We start from the raw sequence: 18,494 nt of genomic DNA on the forward strand, positions 1-18,494 counted from the left end.
GGGCCTCATTGTGCCCTGTATCTGACCTTCAACGAATGAATTGCTGATTGTCATAATATGTGACATGAGGGAAATTTGCAAAAGATGATTTAGGCCTAAGAGAATAGACTGTGTGAATTCAGTCCTCAATGCTGTTTGCAGTAGTTCTTGCGGTGGAGACATTGGCCTATGGGGAACTGGGAAAACGCCTCTCATGTTTCTTTTAATAACTGTCACGTTCTAGTCCTGAAATATTAGTCATCATAGTCTTTCAGAAAACCTCTTGCCATGCTGATTTGCCTTTTGTGTATATGTTCAGCTCCTACAGGAATACATTCAGAGTTGTATTTGGCAGACTTACTAAATGCTTAATATTCATGTAGTTTTTATTTTTGGGGGGGAGGGTGGGGGAAGAGAGCATAGAGATACCTTGCTATGCAAAGCCTCATTTATATTCCATTGAAAAATACTTCTTTTAGGAAAGGCAGTTTAGAATAAAATTGATTAAAATAAGTTGCCCTTTCTGTAACAAGGGCAATTCTGTACAATTTTTCAGTGAAATACATAGTAAGGGTTTACCTATGAAGATATGCCAAACTGCTCTCTCTTCTGTTTTGTGTATCTTCGTGTACACTTTGTTAGATCTTTCTTATAAGCACTGTTCACCTTAGGGAGGGGAGTGGTATGGTGGAGGTATGTGGTGTACTTGTTAAAGTCAAGCTGAAATTTTAAATGGCCCCAACTGGGAACCTGGCTCTGGGTAGATCTGTTTTGAGAGAATTGACAGTGGGGCTAGAACTTTCTGTAGTTCAGAAGTTTGTTGTTGTAGCTATATTTTCTTAATTAGACCTAGAATCAAATGTCAGGTGACCTCTCTTTTAGTAAGTTTCTGTTTTAGTAATAATAAAATATGATTTTAGGATAGCAGATGTCTTAGTGTTTTACTTTGGGATTGCATGTTTTGATGTAGAATCATGGTGCCATAGAATGTTGAGGTCCAGCTGTCTTGGTCAGTTGGTGCCAGAACAGGACCATAATCCTGCTTTTCCTGATTCCTACTTTAGGGCCTCTTCTGTGATACCATATAGTCTCCTATTACACAAATTAAAAAATTAGATATAATAGTCGTTTGAAGTGAAGGTTGAACTTTGAGTCAGAATGAGGGAATGAATCAATTTGAAACATTAACTCCAGAAAAGGAATAATTATTACTGTGTTATGTAAGTAATGGGACTTTAATTTTTGGCTCTTTAGGGTTTCCCTGATTTCTTTTTCTTTCTTTCTTTCTTTCTTTTTTTTTTTTTATGTTGCTGTTTTTTATTTTAAGTTTTTAAACTTTGGTTTTGAGATTAGGTATTTGCTTTTATTTATGGCAAGATTGGGGAGTAATTTGAGCCGAATGAATTTCTTTGTGTATTTTTTTTAAAGGAGAAATAAAAGGAGAATATACATCTTACTACAATCATTTAATTCAGCTTGTTGTTGCTATTGAGTAATTTAACTTGTTTCTAGAATTTCTGTTCAAATTTTATATACATTCTATATCTGAGAACAGAGAAAATAAAGTCAAAGGCTGTTATAAGGTAGGTTTTTAAACTTGGGGGCATCATGGAGCACCCGAGTGGCTCTTTCAGTTAAGCATCTGACTCTTGGTTTCAGCTCAGGTCATGACCTCAGGGTTGAGATCTAGCCCCACATTGAGCTCCACATTGGGTGTGGAGCTTGCTTAAGATTCTCTCTCCCTCTTCCTCCCCCGCCATTCACTCGTGCTCTCTTAAAAAATACACACATACACAAACACAAAAACTGTTTAAATTGGGGCATCATGAATTCTTTGAGAATGATGAAAAACTATGGATCCTCTCCCAAGCAAAGTGCACCTAGTCGTTTATGCACACAGTTTTGCATATACTTGTAGAGAATTCGTGTACTTTGTCTCCCCCCGCCACTCTCCCACTGTTAAGAATACTTAGCTTTATATGTATATGTGTGTATATGCGTATGTATGAAGGGATTTTACATGAGTTTATTTTCAGCTATGTGCTAGGCATTTTACATATGTCTCATTTGATATTCACCACCTTATTAGATAGGTATTACTCCCATTTTGCAATTAAGGAAGCTCAAGAAGGCTAAGTAATTAGCTCAGTATCACACAGCAGCTGTTAAGTTGTTATTAACTAGTGCTGCTTAAAAAGAAAGTTTATAAATTTGAAAATTAAAATACCTTTATAACCAAAAATATTTTTTTCATTATCTAAAAATTATTGGAGGTTTAACTCTTCTTCTTTTATCAGTCAACATTTTTGAAGAAGCCTAAAGCAACTTGAGTTTTTTAAAACATTTACTTCATTGCTAAATTTGTGGTTTTGTTACATACATTTTGACTTCTCAGCTTTCAGGTATTTGTTTTGGCTTGCTAAAAGTAGCTAAGAGTTTTGTTCACTTGATGTAAGTGTGAAAAACAAAGGTAAAAATCTTAATAGATAGTGCAATGTAAGTAAATACTCTCATTTCCAAATTAATATTATGAGTGTTCATCAAGGGGGCACGTGGGTGGCTCAGTGGGTTAAAGCCTCTGCCTTTGGCTCAGGTCATGATTCCAGGGTCCTGGAATCGAGCCCCACATCGAGCCCTGCATCAGGTTCTCTGCTCAGCGGGGAGCCTGCTTCCCCCCCACCTACCTCCACCCTGCCTGCCTCTCTGCCTACTTGTGATCTCTGTCAAATAAATAAATAAAATCTTAAAAATAAAAAATGTGTGTTCATCAAAAGTTCTGTCTATACTAGAACCTTTCTCATTTCAGAAGAATTTAAGAAGCATCTGATAATTGTGAATGGATAGGTTTTAAACAGTTCAGAAAATTTATATGTTGCATAAATTGAAATCATTTGGGAAAGGAAATCTCATCCTTTTAGAAAAGGAACAGAATTTAATTTCAAGAAAGTTAAAATTAATTTTTGGTAATAAACATACCAGAGTGTTTTACACAATCCCAATACAGTAGAAAATTCAACACAGTGTGTCCATTTTGTTGGAGGTGTAGGGCAAGTTGTTTTTGTTTGTTTCAGACCAGAAGTGCTAGCAATATATTGTATAATTGTATATATTGTTTTACCAGTGAGGCATTCCTAAAAAGAAGACATCAGAGAAAGGGGCATCTACAGTAGGAGACCTGTTGACATGGTTGACCAGTTAATCAACAAAAGGCTGTTAAAGTGAAGAAAGCATCAAATAAGAATACATGAATACCCCCAACTATTTTATTTTAACCTATAACTTGCAATTGTACAATTATATGCCAGTCTTTTGTGGTAAAACTAGTATGGTTGGAGAGCCATATTCTTTTTTGCACATGTGACATCATAATGATAGATCAACCCTAATTTTCTAATTTTTAAAAAAGTGCATCAAAGGGATGCCTAGGTGGCTCAGTTGGTTAAGCAGCTGCCTTCGGCTCGGGTCATGATCCCAGGGTCCTGGGATCGAGTCCCACATCGGGCTCCTTGCTTGGCAGGGAGCCTGCTTCTCCCTCTGCCTCTGCCTGCCTCTTTGTTTGCCTGTGCTCACTTGCTCTCTCTCCGTCTCTTACAAATAAATAAATAAAATCTTTAAAAAAAAAAAAAGTGCATCAAGAACTGAGACATGAGTCCCGTATCCGGCCCTCTGCTCGGCGGGGAGCCTGCTTCTGCCTGCCTCCATGCCTGCCTCTCTGCCTGCCTCTCTGCCTACTTGTGATCACTCTGTCAAATAAATAAATGAAATCTTAAAAAAAAAAAAAAAAAAAAAACCTGAGACATTTGAAAAGAAATCTCAGTGCAAAGTCATTTTTGAATTACACAATTTCTCTTTCCTTCCCCATGTGTAATTTATGAAGCTTTTTTTTTTTGTAGTAACACATTGTTCAAGTAATTCTAAAGCAATCAACTTAGTTTTCATAGAAATAGCTCTCTTTTTACACTTATATCTCACTGGATTATATATGTTTATTTAAATTATGTAATTTCAGTAACAAGTGCCAGTGTCATAAACAGATTTGGGAGTGAAATCAAAATGTATGTGTTGGTAAAATGCAGCCCAGCTGGATAGGCAGAAGTGTGCAGGCATATTAGAGAGTACAGGGGGCATGGGAAAGTTGATTAGTCAGGTGGGCAGGTGAAACAGAGGTTGGTAAGCCAGTGCTTTTTCAGTGTGTATTTCTGCATTGTGTAGATAAACACCGAAATGAGATTCCTATTAGATGGGTATTTATTTTCCAATGGATATCAAAGACACCCTGTCAGTTAAGTAGACTAAGTCTTCTGCTAAGTCTCCAGTCCTGTGTTTGGTCCTGATGCTTGGTCCAAAAATGAACAAAGAACAAAACATAGTAAATATACTATAGATGTTGGCAGTGCTATTGAAATACCTTGGCATTTTGTCCAAAGTTCTTAACTTCTCTGAGCTTTATTTTCTTGCCTGAAAGAGGGGAATAAATTCTGTGCTTTCATATATAGGAACTTGTGAAACATCATTCATTAGATAATTGGTTTATGTATAGGTGAGATATGCTGGGTCCTAACTAAAAGCATAGTTGGGATTGAGGCTTGGGCCAGAAATGAATGGGATTAAGAATAGGGGCACCAATCTGGGAGAGCAAGCAATAAGTATTTTTAAATTTATTTTTAATTTTCATTTATTTATTTTTAAGAGATTTTAGTTATTTATGTGACAGGGAACATAAGCAGGGGGAGCGGGAGAGGTAGAGGGAGAAGCAGGCATCCCGCTGAGCAGGGAGCCCAATGCAGGACTTGATCCCAGGACCCTAGGATCATGACCTGAGCTGAAGGCAGAGGCTTAACCTACTGAGCCACCCAGGCACCCCAGTAAATTTTTTTTTTAATTGAGGGCAGCATGTAATCTGAATGAAAGTGCTCCAGGACGAGTGACAGTGTGAATGAGGTGCTCAGGAGGCATGGCAGCAGGAAGTCTCATGGTGGTGGTGCTGGTGGTATGGTACCTGCTGTTAGGCTAATGGCAGTATCTTTGATCCAGGAAGAGCTGCCCTAAGTGAACAGTGAGTCAAGTTGATAGCCCCAAGCTCACTTGTCAGGAAAAAGACTTGGTAAACTCTAGGCAATTGTAATACCATAATTTGTAAAGTTGGGATTGTGGACGTTAAATCCAGGATCTAAGGCCATGTTCAGTTGGATAGGGCTTTTGGCTCACAGTGTGGGTTGGTAAGCATAAGGATGCTTTAGGGAGCGCACCACATTTAAGGCAGCAGGATTAAGGACAGACTAGAAACACTGGTTGGGCGCCCAATAAACATAGTCTTGGTCAGATTAGTTTAGGACTGAGTTGGATTGAACTTGAAGATATAAGGCTTTTAACATTTTCAGCTGAATGAGGAAAGATCAGGTAAGAATTAATAACCATTTCACTGCTTCTTTATACATGGCTTGCTCTTTCCCTTTCTTACTTCTAAAGATACTGAGCTTGCCCATTTTTCCATTGCCAGTGTTGATCCTTATGAATTCCAGTTCTCAGTGGTAGGGTAGTTCAGTAAAAAATTATCGAGCATCTGTTTTATCTACATCTGTTTTATGCTGGGCAGTGTTCCAGCTATTGGTGATGCAATATCAAGATGGATAGACAAGGCCCTTGTCCTAAGAGTCTTTACAGCCTGTTGCTCTACAGGGTAATAGGTGTTTCTAGTGACTGGATAGATGTGTACATTATCCAATGTACACTATCCAATGTGCATCATTTTCAGGACCTAGGTCTTCCAATCAGAGGATTGTTTGGTGAGCATGAAATCTTAGAGAAGGGAGCTTACTTCAGATGGATTAGGGAGGGCCCTCGTTGATTATCATTCTGCTACAAAACACATCTCTAGTGACCAGGAAATTGATCAAGTGCCATCAGATCCAATGCCTCTCTCCCCTGCATGGTAGAAAAACTGACAAGTAATTTCTTTTTACATGACCCATTTCTGAACATTTTGTTAGCTGGTAGTTGTTGTTTCTACCTCTAGGCCCTGGAGGCTGTCAGGATCTCTATTAGCCATCATGGCTTATTGAGGCCAGGATTCTTAATTAGAGGGTAGGTCCCCAGTATTTTGAATTCTCATCTGTCTTCATAGAGACTGAATAGTAAGAACTATTTTACTCTTCTGTTAACAATGATTTCTTCTGGCAGAGACTATAACTATACGATTGGTTATGCTTTAACCTTAATTACAGTCACATTCCAGATCTGCCCTATAGTTACTTGATTGAATGACAGTTTTCCATTCTCAGCCATACAAATAGAAGTTGCTCGTGTACCAAAGGAGTTCAGTAGCAGATTTGTCTTCAGGGTGAGCAAAAATGTCTACTGAGCAGTTTTGTAAATATTTTTCGTTTAAATAAAATCATTTAAATCAAATATATAACACTATATATTTAAGTTATTGTTGAACAACTCAGATAATAATAAGGAGGCCCCTTAGATTGGCTCTCTGCTAGAAAACTTTCATGGGCTATTGGACTCTGGCTAATTATTGTATTAGAATTTAGAGCTCAAATCTTGAATTTAACCATTGACTTCAAGAATGGCCTTGAGAATTTTAGCTATTACAAATAAAACTGATAATGCTTTGACACCTCACAGAAATGCTGTGATATATGAAATGTGCCAGTTAAAGCTTATAAAAATATTAAAGTCCTCTATAAATGTTGAACAGAAATAAGAAATGGGCAGCAATAAAAAGTCTTGTGGCCATGAGGAAGAAGAACCCACTGAGACTGTTTGGGATCACTGGGTAAAAAAAAGAAATGGCTCATGTAACCTTTCCCTTATTTTTTATATTCTGAATCCAGATATGTATTTGTGACCAAACCATAAATCTTAAATTGCTGTAGACTTCTCTCCACCCAGCAGGACTTGGGTGTTTGGGTTAGTGTGGAGACAGCACTCTGGGGTGATTGCAGTACCAGTTTGTAACACCTTCTTCCATTGGTCTGACAGGCAGTGGTTCAAGGAAAAGTGCTCTTTTTCCTAGCACAGGTTTTGGAAGCCTTATTGTTTTTCCATTTCCATTTTCTGTTTCTCTTATGAGATAGAAAGTGAGTTCTTTGTTACTAACAGAATTTGGCAGATGATATGCTTAAAACATAAAAAAAAGTGTTGAATCAAACTGTCAGGATTAGTGGTTGTTTATGGGATAGCAGTGGGAAATTTATCATTGAAGTGAATTTATCTGACATTCTAATACTCAGAAAACTGTTAAACCAGTATTTTATCAGTTTATCAGAATTATAATTTTAGTTTATTATTACCCAGAGGCACAAAATGGTGAATTTCTTTTATATTAATAATTACTATAAATTTAAATATTTACAGTTGATTTTTGGTGTTAATTGCATTTTATTATATTTTAAGTCTGAACTTGGTAATCCTTTTTAATCAATCCTAATTTTAATCAAAATACTTGATCATCTGTTCTCCAGTCATGCCAGTTAAATTATGTTTTACTTTGTATAAGTTAGAAGTATAGAATAAATGAAAACTTATTTAAAATTTAGTTGGAAGAAGCCATTGGAGGTCAGCTAGTTTGAGAAAAATCTAGAGAGTTTATCATAAAAACATCTTATAAATCTTAGATGGGCATCAAATTTGAAGTGTTTAAGTTTTTGTTTACAGAAAAGCTAGGCACTCAGGAAATATTAATAACAAAGGTTAGTTGTGGCTTTACATTATTAAAATCTATAATTTTTTTAAAAAAGTTTTTATTTATCCAGAAATCAAGACACAGAGAGAGAGAGAGAGAGTCTCTGTTTGTGTGTGTGTGTGTGTGTGTGTGTGTGTAGGGGGAGGGGCTGAGGGAGAGGAACAGGCTGACTCTGCTAAGCACAGAGCCCAGTGCAGGGCGTGATCTCAGGACCTTGAAATCATGCCTTGAACTGAAACCCAGAGTCAGATACTTAACTGACTGAGCCACCTAGGCGCTCCTAAAATATGTAATCTTTGAAGAGGTCCAGTGTTGAGTCATTTTGTGATTGATATTTTAATTAGCTTCATGTGGTATATAAGAGGAATTGATCTTGATGAGCAAAAAAATGACTTCATCCTGATTGTGATCTAGCATCTTTTAGCAGTGTTGTAATTTGAGCGGTAAAAAGTTAGGTATAAAGTCATTATTAGGTGGATTTTTTCCTTCACGTTTGAGCCATGCCTCATACTGTTTACATTTGGACCTATGTGCAGCAAAGCACAACTGGGTCAGCTGCCAGTGTTCAGGGTCCAGCTCTCCAGACCAGATTAGGTGGTGGGAGCCTAGAATTGTTGAATTATCTGTGGTTCAGGCATATTTGGTTTTGAATAAGCCAAAGGTTTTATAAATCCTAGCATTATTGACCCAAAACTTTAAATATTACTACCTTTTGGACTTTAATGTCTTAATTCCATTGTCAGGTTTGTAAAATTAATGTGCTTCGCATCATCTACTTGAAGTGTACATGTGTCTTTCCCCAGGTTATATGAGTCAATTTTTGTGAAAATAGAATATAGCTATATTACTAACATTTCTTCAAAAGCTGTTGTTTTAAATTAACTTTACAAATACTAGTATAGAAATTTGGTTATGTAAATACAGTTGATATATTTTCATTTATTTTCTTACTTGGGGTTCTATCAGGTAGGATTTTTATTTTTCGTTTTAAATTTGTTTTGTAATTTATAAATGCCTTTGACTGACTTCTGGTGACTTTTAGTGTGGGCCTAAAGCACTCATTTTTTTTTTTTTCCTCTAGTGGGCTATTATTTACATGTTCAGTTTGCTAAGTTTTTAAAAATTTTTTTATTTTTTATTAACATAAAATGTATTGTTAGCCCCAAGGGTACAGGTCTGTGAATCACTAGGTTTACACACTTCACAGCACTCACCATAGCACATACCCTCCCCAATGTCCATGATAGTTTGCTAAGTTTTAACAAATGTATACACCCATTAACCCACACCCAAATCAGGATATTGAGCATTTATAACCTCAAGCCTCTTCCTGATAAATCTCTAACCTCTGACTCTAGGCAACCACTGTATGATTTCTGTTATAACAGATTAGTTTTGCCTGTTACAGAACTTTATATAAATAGAATCAAGCAGAATATATTCTTTCGATGCTGACTTACTTGGCATAACAGAACATTTGTGAGATTTATCTGTGTTGCTGCATGTTCCAGTACTTAGTTCCTTTTTATAGATGCTGAGTATTCTAGTGTATGGATTTATTGCAGTTTAGCATGATGGTGGACATGTATTTAAAGTTTTGGGCTGTTACGAATAGACTTAAGGCACTTTGATAGAGGACATTGAGAAACACATATTCTGTAATTAAGCTGTAGTTGGGGTCAGGGAGAGACTAATCAGTAAGATGGGTAAAGTTATTTAATTGCTTATTAAAAGGGATTTGGGTTTTTGTTTTTTTTTGCTTGACCTGTGCTTTCTTATCATGTGTTTTCTCATTTTTTATTCTCCAGCAATAATTTGATCTTATCTTATAATCTATTTCATGTCAAGCCTGGGCTTTGACACATGGGGTTGGGAGATGATACATGAAAGGAGAGAATATATAATCTTGCAACAGAAAAAGTGCTGTTTGTCTAAAGAGTATAAGTATGTGATGTATGTGAGTGTTGGTATGTATGTGTGCATGTATGAATAGATGTCCATGTGTTTTAATTAATAATTAAAATTTAATTAATTTAATTTAATTAAAATTAATTTTAATTAAAATTAAAATTTTAATTAATTTAGTTTTGTATTATTTGTGAAAACAACACAAAACAATCTTTAAAAGATATTAGCAGTCTCTTTGGTCTTGAAAAAATTCCACTGGAATAAAATTTGATGATTGGTGGGGGTGGGGAGGCTCTGAATAATATAAATCAGTTTAGAAAGAAGATGAAAAAGGAGCAGGCATAGACAAAAAGGCGAGAGTGAGAGAGTGAGAGAGGAAAGACCAAGAAGAAGGAGAGGAAGAAGAGGGAGGTGTGTGTGCGAAAGCAATACAGAGCCCTGGGGAGTGAAGTTAGTGAAGTTAACTTATTTTGATGGTTATGTTTGGCAGTTAATTTGGCAGTTACCATCCACAGTTGTGAGTATATCCATGCAGCAGCTTTGAAAAGCCAGAAGCATCATTAGTCCCTGTGCTAAGACTCATATCTTGCATTTGTTGATAATCTTGGCCCCTTAAACTTGCTTGCTTTTGTTTCAGTTTATTTTTTTAAATTTAAAAAAATTTTTAATTTTTTAAAAGATTTTATTTATTTATTTGACAGACAGATCACAAGTAGGCAGAGAGACGGGCGGGGGGAAGCAGGCTCCCCGCTGAGCAGAGCTCCTGAAGCAGGACTCTGAGATCATGACCTGAGCCAAAGGCAAAGGCTTAACCCACTGAGCCACCCAGGCGCCCCCTGTTTCAATTTTTTTTAAAAAAATATTTTTGAGTCCTGATGACAGTTCTTGTTGGTCCTTGTTTTCTATGCTAGGCAGTGGATTGATGCTTCAGTCTCACTACCCTAATGAGTTTAAATTCTGTTTTGAAGGTGGATATGGAGTTAGTGATAGTGTTAGTTTATTCTTTATTCATGAAATTCTGAGGTTGTGGAAAGGAAGGACCCTGGAGAATACAGAGGAGATACAGAGGAAATTTGATCTATAGTAGGAGTAAAATGCATGATCAGGTAGTCAAGAGACTAGTAGTCATGTGTTTTGATTTGAGGTGATTTTAGAGAGGAAGAGCTAATGGAGAAGAAATTAAAATAGATTAATGCCCATAAATGATAGCAGAGATAGAATTTAAGGTATTCGTTTAGGAAGAAGGAGCTGTCTACCTTCCATATTCCAGTCACTCTGCTAAGTACTGATCTCATTTAGTTTTTATAACATCCTGGACAGACAGTTGTTTTTTACAATGTAGAGAATTGCAGCTCAGGGAGGTTAAGCGATTTTCTTGGGTCACACAGTGAACATGGAGCATGTCCAGCATTCAAGACCAGAGTTCCCACTCTTGAGCCTGTGGTATGGTTTCCCTTCTCCATTCTTTTCATACTAACTCCATTCTGCCCTGAGGCTTTATAGGAACTCAGGGGCAGGTTAGGGGTTAAAATCTATAGCTCCAAGTCCTCCAGGGCCTCTGGACTTTAGACTTTGAGATCTAGACTTCAAGACCACTTGAAGGGCATGAGTGCTGGGATGATGGAAATTACACATGCCCCTACTAAATATAAGCACTACTTGTTAGAATCTAAGCTCTGGGGGGGGGGGGGCGCCTGGGTGACTCAGTGGGTTAAAGCCTCTGCCTTCAGCTCGGGTCATGATCCCAGGATCCTGGGATTGAGCCCCCCATCAGGCTCTCTGCTTAGTGGGGAGCCTGCTTCCTCCTCTCTCTCTCTGCTTGCCTTTCTGTCTACTTGTGATCTCTGTCTGTCAAATGAATAAATTAAATCTTAAAAAAAAAAAAAAAATCCAAGCTCTAGGATGGCTTCACTGCCGTATTTCCAAAACTTCAAACTAGTGATTGGACCCTAGGCTGAATGCTCAATAAATATTTGTTAAGTGACGAATGGGGGAATGCCCATAGGATAGGCCTGTTTGATGGATTGAAGTGGAACTAGGCAGGAGGTGCTTAGGAGAACAGGAGGAAGGGAGCCTGGGAACAAGCACTCTGCATTTTCTGGGCTGGGACCTAGGGGCAGGATTTCAGCCTCTGGGAGAACTGGTCCATGCCCACTACGGAAGGATCCTAGTTAGAAGTGGGTAGGCTGGAGCTGGGTCTAGGAAACAAAGCGTTGAAGTGCCCAAGGTCGCACTAGCATTGACATGAAGTTGGCCAGGTTGAGCTGCTAATAGTTAGAGTTGAGAGGTGTTCTCTCTGATTAGAGACAGGATTGGATCTAGATCCAGTGCTTCCAGCTATAGAGCTGACAGATGCGAGGGCAGGGAGCCAAGCTGTTGTTAAAAAGACCTGTGCACTGCTTTCTTTACTTAGTGTCCATTATGTGTTAGAAAAATTAAATTGTGTGGAAATGTTCAGTTATGTATTTTTTCTGTCTCTGTCAGCATTGTTTTACTAACCAAATTCCTTTAGATCAAAGAATTTGACATCTGTTAAGTTTTTCCTGTATAATCACAGGTTAGAGCTAGCTGTTTATCCATCTCATTTTATAATTTTGTATGTTATTGCAAATATTTTAGAAATACTAGTTTTTTAAAACCATTATTAGACTTCATTGTCATTGATTATACTGTTTCATCATGTGGGTTTAATATAATTCATCCAATTGTTGGCATAGTGCTAAGTCTGTAGTTGTTTCTGTTTTGTTTTTTTTAATATTATATTATATTATATTATATTATATTATATTATTATATAATATTATATTATATTGTAAAATTCATGGATGTAACCTGTTCTAGTTTTTGAACTCTTTTCTCAGGGTAAATGTTCGGGAGCATACTTCCATCATCAAATGCTTTAAACTTTATGTTTTTTGGTAGCTTTTGATGAATATTACCTATTTCTTTTCTAAGAGAGTTGACTAGTTTACAGTGAAGGCAGAAACGTGATAGGGGCCAGGGCTTACTATCCCTTGGCCTGAGTTATGTGGTTGAAAATATCAATAGTCAGGCACTTGAGTGGTTCAGTAGGTTAAGCGTCTGCCTTTGGCTCTCAGGTCGTGGTCCCAGGGTCTTGGGATGAGTCCTGAATATGCTAAGGAGGGAGCTTTCTTCTCTTTCTACCCTTCCCCCTGCTTATGCTCTCTCTCTGTCTCACTCTATCTTTCATAAATAAATAAATCTTAAAAAAAGAATATCAATGGTCATAAAATGCTCTCTCATTTTAATTTATATTTATTTAATAGGTTTGTTCTTTTTTTTTTTTTTTTTTAAGATTTTATTTATTTATTTGACAGACAGAGATCACAAGTAGGCAGAGAGGCAGACAGAGAGAGAGGAGGAAGCAGGCTCCCCGCAGAGCAGAGAGCCCGATGTGGGGCTCGATCCCAGGACCCTGGGATCATGACCTGAGCTGAAGGCAGAGGCTTTAACCCACTGAGCCACCCAGGCGCCCCGGTTTGTTCTTTTTTGAATTGTCCCTGATTATATATTTTACTTTGGGAATATGTGATCAAAAAAGAAAGCAACCTTATGCTTATTGTAAATGATCGGGCATAGAACATCGTCCTGTGAGGAGAGAAGAAATCCTGGCATTCTGTTGTTATGGGATTGAATGTTCAGTTCAATCCAAGAAGAAACCTTGAGTTAGAGCTAATGTGCTCCTTTTCCATGTGCCAGGAACTGCATTAAACAGTAGAACAACTTTTTTTTTCAATAACTCTATAAGGTAGATGCTATACACATTTGAGCCACTGTTGAATAAATGAGAGGTTTTAGAGAAAACTTAGGTTAAAAAGAATGGAAAAGGGCGCCTGGGTGGCTCAGAGGGTTGGGCCTCTGCCTTCGGCTCAGGTCATGGTCTCAGGGTCCTGGGATCGAGTCCCACATCGGGCTCTCTGCTCAGCGGGGAGCCTGCTTCCTCCTCTCTCTCTCTCTGCCTGCCTCTCTGCCTACTGGTGATCTCTGTCTGCCAAATAAATAAATAAAATCTTTAAAAAAAAAAAAAAGAATGGAAAAAGCATCTGTATTTGAAAGGATAGTAGAAGAGGGGTAGTTTTCAGCCTGTGGGAAAGCCACATTGCCCACGTATTTTCTCTTTCTGTACTGCTTGTGCCGTTCTGCCTCATTTATATACCATTGGAAATGACCTCAATTACAGATGTATTCTGCTTAAGAGTCAGCCTCTCTTAAAACTTTAAATATCTCTGGAAGGGATTTGTCCTGGAAGGTGATGCGTTATTAGCCATTAGTGTAAATTAATAATAAGATGTCTTTCCTTTAGACTCTGCTGGCCACAGCTATCCCAAGGGGTGGAGCTTGGGACGGGGGGTGTTGGGAGAAGGAAGGTGAGGTAAATACATTTAGAGGATGAAACACTTATCAGTCAGAAAAGGATGATCTTATGGGGGAATCATAGCTGGAGCACAGAGCACAGGCCAGCTCCTGGTGGTTGAGGTTTAGGGTTTTGAGATGTGGAAGTGTGAATGAGGTGGCAGGATGCCAAGGTCAAACACTTCCTATTTCAAAACTCTGCACCCAGCAAGGCCTACATCCCAAAAAGAGGAAGGAAACTTTCTTTCTCCTTTTTTTCTGCACCAGTGCCCTATAAGATTGTAGCAGTCAAGTGGTAATATTATATTCACTAATACTGTGATTTATTACTATTTTTAATACTGTTTTATGATTAAATGAGTATCAAGAAGCCAGTTGAAAAAATAAACTTGTGAAACATGACTTATAATTTGGAGACTAAACGCAGATTTTCGAAGATGTATGTAGGACTGAAAGTTGTGGGTTATATTTCATAATGAGTTTTTTTCTTTTTTTTGTCCAACAGCATATAGCTTAAGTTTGGGAATAATTTCTTCCCTCTCCTCATGCCCTTTGAACAGCTGTTTCTCTGTTTTCAGGTCATTTCTGGTACACAAGGCCCTTGCTCTTTATTTTATTTTTAAAATATTTTATTTGTTTATTGAGTGAGAGAGAGAGAGAGAGAGCATGTGTGCATGAGAGTGGGGGAAGGGAGCAGCCGGAGAGGGAGAGCGAATCTCAGACAGACTTGCTGTTGAGTACAGAGCCTGATGTGGGGCTCAGTTCTGTGACCCTGAGATCATGATCTAGGCTGAAGTCAGGAGTCAGATGCTTAATTGATTGAGCCACCCAGGTGCCTTCCTTGCTCCTTGAACAAACAGGTGCTTCTGATATGAATATAAAATGGCTGGGAAATTAATAAAAAACCTTCTTTTTAGCAGAATAGTCACTGTAAAGTTAATAGTGACTGCATTGTTTCATGTTTGCATGTTTTCATAGACATCTGGAAATCTTGTGTATGGAACAGTCAGACCCCTTGGTAGTCTTTTCTAATAAATGCACTGCTAATGACTCAGGATTTAAAAGACTTACTACATAAATTATTCTCCCCTATGGATTAAATGCCCAAGCTGAAAATAAATTGCAAATCCTAATAGCCAAGCAGAAGGAGTGTACTTGTCTAAGTGAAACATCTTATGTGTAATTTGGCTTGTCAAACAAAGTGAAGTAGGATGAAAGCATCTTACTTAAAATGTGCAGCTGGTGTAAGAGTGTCACACGGGTGCTAATTGTTCGTCTCGGGTATCTTCCATGTCTAGTGTTCCTCTTGTCTTCTCTAATCGCTGGTCGCTTTTCCCCTTCTTCTTTGTTCATTGTAGAAAATGTCTCCACAGTGTAAAATGTTTAGGCTTCTATTTTCTCGGTATTTTGGAAATAAACACATCTAGGTGAAAATAAATTTCTCCTCTTTACCAAAATGATTGATTTAAAGTTGTTTATTTAATGAGCTGGTCATGTTCTTTTTTATTTTTATTTATTTATTTATTTGACAGAGAAATCACAAGTAGGCAGAGAGACAGGCAGAGAGAGAGGGGGAAGCAGGCTTCCCGCTGAGCAGAGAGCCCAATGTGGGGCTTGATCCCAGGACCCCGGGATCATGACCTGAGCTGAAGGCAGAGGCTTAACACACTGAGCCTCCCAGGTGCCCATGGTCATGTTCTTTTACTTCACATTTTTCCCGGCACTTAAATATAATGTTTTTCACGTGAACAAGAAGAAGAATATGTAGAGCCTATGTAACATTCTACAGAACACTAGTTTGATGATCATAGGCTTTTGAGACTCATGGTACTCAGAAGACAGGCCAAACTGAAGCCGTGCCTGGTGAGTGGTGGGTGATAATCACGGAATAAATAGCTGCCTTTACCATTGCTACCGTGGCTAGACTTCTAGAGATCCAGAAGTGCATTCTTTTACTTGGTTTTCACCAGGACCATCTGAGGAGGCTTATGAAATGTGTCTCAGAACTATCTGCTTGGGAATAAAGAGGGGAAAGCATTTACCTATCATCTTTCTCCATAGGTCAGGGCTGGCCCCACAATCATTATTCCCCCTGTGCTTCCAGGTGGTGCAGCTTTGAGTCCCCAGTGCATTCCCTGGCTGGGACAAAGAGGGGGGTGAGGCATTGTTAAATTATATTTTCACGGAGGTGATCAAAGTCTACTTAGAACTGGTTGCTGCAATGGTGGCTTGAGCAAGAGGTAGAGCTGAGGAGATTTGCAGCAGGACACAAATGTCCCATATAGACACATTCTAGAAATAGAATTTGTATTTCTGGGTCAAAGGACATCCAAAATTGTATCTCTTTTAAAATACAAATACCCAGGAGAGTACATTCAGGTTGATTGATTTATTATGCATCTAAATATTCTTCTAGTACCTGAGGCTACAATAAGGTTAAGAGATGTGACCCCACAGGACCAGAGCATGTATTCTTCTACAGGGAGAGAGACAGTAAACATGGGAGCAGATACATAAAGTCATTTCTGACAATAGTAAGTGTTACAAAGCAGATGAAGCCTGTGTAATGCTGTTAGTAGTGACCTGAAAGGGACTGAGAGATCATGATGAGAACACCAGGGTCTGAGTGGGGAAGCTCAGGGTTGATAGAATAGAACTAAAGGGGAATGAGGAAGAGGCTGCTGGAAGGGGAAGGAGGGTTGGACCCCAAGGCTTGACACCAGCTGTATATTTTATCTTAGGCCTTAACATAATTGAGAGAGATATTTCAGTTTTTGGAGTGTGGCCCTCCCTCAGTATATATACTGTATGGGAATTAATCACTTTTTTTCCCCCCACTTTTTGATTCTTAGATTGTATCATTAACATTTGTATTATATAACAAACGCAATTCCTTTTTCTTTGATGTTTTGGAATATACTTTAGATCTTAGAGTGCCTTAGGGTTATTTTCATCAATCTCTGTTAATGTGGAAAATGGAGCAAATGGAAAATTTCCATTAGGTCATAATGCTTTGTGGCTAGAGGTTTATTGTGTCAATATAATTCCACTTCATATAAGAAGCAGCACTGTTTAACTGCACCTTTGCTCTGGGGAGCTCAGAAAAATTAGTTTTTAAGGCATGAATTTGTTCCTCAGGCCTCTTAATTACAATGCCCAAGATATTTTTGTGACCTAAATAGCAAATTAAGAAACCACCTCTTTACATTGCTAGGTGTTTCCCACATTTGTTGCTAATAGTAGAGTTTATCCACTCTGTAGAAAGTATGCCATGGGATTGTGATAGCCCCACATTAAAGCACAGCCTTCCTTTTCAGTGATAGGCAAAAGCCATAAGAATCAGAATGAGATCACATATTGAAGGATTAGAATAGTGAATTTGATCTCCCAAATCAGAGGTTTCTGAAGTTTTTGTAATTTGTGTGTCACCTTCTTGATTTTGCTATATTCATTAAATAATGTTTTCCTTTATGTTGACTTAATTCTTGCTTAAATATATTTGCATAAAAAGAGTTTATATTATTGAAATAAATAGAGGGTATCTTTAAAAACCTACTCCTAACTAGTGACATAAGAATGCTTATCTGGGTGCCATCTAAAGGCATTATACTCACTCCGGTTAATGCTGCTCTCATAGCAGACTCTACTTGTGCCGTACAAGGTGTGTGATCTTGGGCCAGTTACCCAACTTCTCCAAGCCTCTAATATTCATTTGTGTATAATGGGGATAGTGAGATATTATTGCCTACCATGTGCTTAGCACAGTGCCTGATGTAGTAATTGCTCATTAAGTGGAAGCAATTACAAGACTGTATTGTTGGGGGCACCTGGGTGGCTTAGTGGGTTAAAGCCTCTGCCTTCGGCTCAGGTCATGATCCCAGCGTCCTGGGATTGAGCCCTGCATTGGGCTCTCTGCTCAGCAGGGAGCCACTTACTTCCCCATCTCTCTCTGTCTGCCTTTCTGCCTACTTGTGATCTCTGTCAAATAAATAAATAAAATCTTAAAAAAAAAAAAAGAATATTGTTGAGGTGATTGTTGCCTTTATTACTCTTGCTGAAAAAAGAAGTACTGGAAATTTAGAAATTGGGCAAACACTTCCATTCTGCACCTATAGAGAGGGCTCAAGGTAGTGGAAAAAATCGCAGACCAAAGAGTTGGCAAATTTGATTATATTCTTAGCTTTCCACTGACCAACTGTACCACTTGGTCCAGGCTTTGGGCCTCTTCTAAGATTGGGTGTCTTTATCAAACAAATTAGAAGGTTTGATTTGATTTGATCCCAAGGCATCCAGCTCATAGGCTGCCAGCTGTTTGAGTGGTTCTGATTGTGGGTTATGGTTCATCTGAAATTAGGAGCACTTTTTATTTTGTTTCATTTTTGCTTGCTCTCCAATAGACAAAGTAATCTAGAAGGTTGGTGTGCCCCAGGCTGTTTTCCTGTTTTCATCATGAGTAACTAATTCATGGTCGTCATATTAGTAAGCCTAGGCCAATTATTCATTGTTTTTGATGCTGTATATAATTAATAAATAATGAGCT

The 18,494-nt window shown here is 38.1% G+C and overlaps 1 protein-coding gene across 2 annotated transcripts in view; it reads left to right on the top strand.

The window, feature by feature from the left end:
* KLHL2 (kelch like family member 2) overlaps positions 1-18,494 on the top strand; it is a 106,343-nt gene that overhangs the window by 38,138 nt on the left and 49,711 nt on the right. The gene's annotated exons all lie outside the window — the stretch shown is intronic.

This window comes from Mustela putorius, unplaced genomic scaffold, assembly GCF_011764305.1.
Source record: "Mustela putorius furo isolate JIRA1106 unplaced genomic scaffold, ASM1176430v1.1 tig00000242_pilon_pilon_pilon, whole genome shotgun sequence".
Lineage (NCBI taxonomy): Eukaryota > Metazoa > Chordata > Mammalia > Carnivora > Mustelidae > Mustela > Mustela putorius.